The sequence below is a fragment of the Mercurialis annua genome, linkage group LG2 (genome assembly GCF_937616625.2).
Source record: "Mercurialis annua linkage group LG2, ddMerAnnu1.2, whole genome shotgun sequence".
Classification (NCBI taxonomy): Eukaryota; Viridiplantae; Streptophyta; class Magnoliopsida; order Malpighiales; family Euphorbiaceae; genus Mercurialis; species Mercurialis annua.
Genome location: NC_065571.1, coordinates 42,140,697 through 42,142,065, shown reverse-complemented (window position 1 = coordinate 42,142,065; position 1,369 = coordinate 42,140,697).

The window sequence follows — 1,369 nt, the reverse complement described above, 5'->3', positions numbered from 1 at the left end:
ATCCGACTGCATGCACAAAAAGGGCAGATAACTGGCACACACACTATAAAAGAGGTTTAAAAGTAATTTAAACCTTATATGCATATCATCTGCAATTGGATATGTTTATATTGTTTATTGCTGTGAGTGTATGTCTAAATCCATTATTGACAGGGTTAAACTAATCACGTTAATTTAGTTCAAAACTAAGAAATCATATAGAAATCTTAACACTGCTATAAAATTTATAATTAGTGGTTGTATAAGAATTTAAGAGATGATAAATCTAAAATCAATCTCACATTTTACATATGGATTAAAGTTTTATGCATGCAAATGGAATACAATCTACATTTATCTCTTACATAACATAAATCCCATGATTTTAGATTTGTTTAGAAATATTTGCTAATTGTCCACATGCTAGTTCAGATTGAGTTATATACATGTCTTAATGTAATGCATGTTTACATTTCTACATTTACTTTTCAATTTTTCATTTTCTAGTTTTCAATTATTTACAATTCCATCCATTTATTTTTCAGTATGCTGGTATTTGGATTTCTTGCTTTAATGCGATGTCTTTCTATCCGAAATATATTTTTTAAAATCGATAAAATTTAGGCTTAATCACAAAAAATCCCACCTTTTAGCCCTTTTTCAGTTGCACTCTAACGTTACAATTTTATCAGCTGCACCCTAATTCACACCTTTGGGTTTCAATTCCACTTTCAAAATTAAATTGGACTCTTTTTCACTCGGAAAAAATTCATAAAAACCCTTATAGAGCACTCGTTTGAACTCTTTTCCACTCAAAAAACTAAAAATGGATGACTTATTTTAATTTTTTCAAATGGAGAAGAGATCAATTTAGTATTTGAGGATGGAATTGAAAATCAAAGGTGCAAATTAGGGTACAGCTGACAAAATTGCAACATCAGAGTGCATTTGAAAAGGGGCAAAAAGGTGCAGGTTTTTTTTGGTGATTAAGTCTAAAATTTATAAGCAAAGAATAAGATTTGGTTGTGTCCACAAATCTAATCTTTTGGTCCGATACATGATTCTTCATCTATAAGCGTGTGAGTAGGTATAAAAAGTATTTCCTAACTGAGTTAGATCATGATTCCATTATTTCAAAACTAACCAGATCGAGGTCAACTATAAGTTTGGGCGAGTACCAACCCCCTCTCCCCTCACAAGTAGCACTTAATAACAATTGAAATTCATAAATTTTTCCATTTTTAACATACAAATAAAAAAAATGAAAATAAAATTATTAATTATTTATATTATAAATTACAGAAATGTTCATAATCCTGCACAGAAGGTAAAGTTGACGGGGTTTTTAGTTATTAACCCCAACGTTTATTGGAGTTTCAAAAGTGTGTCA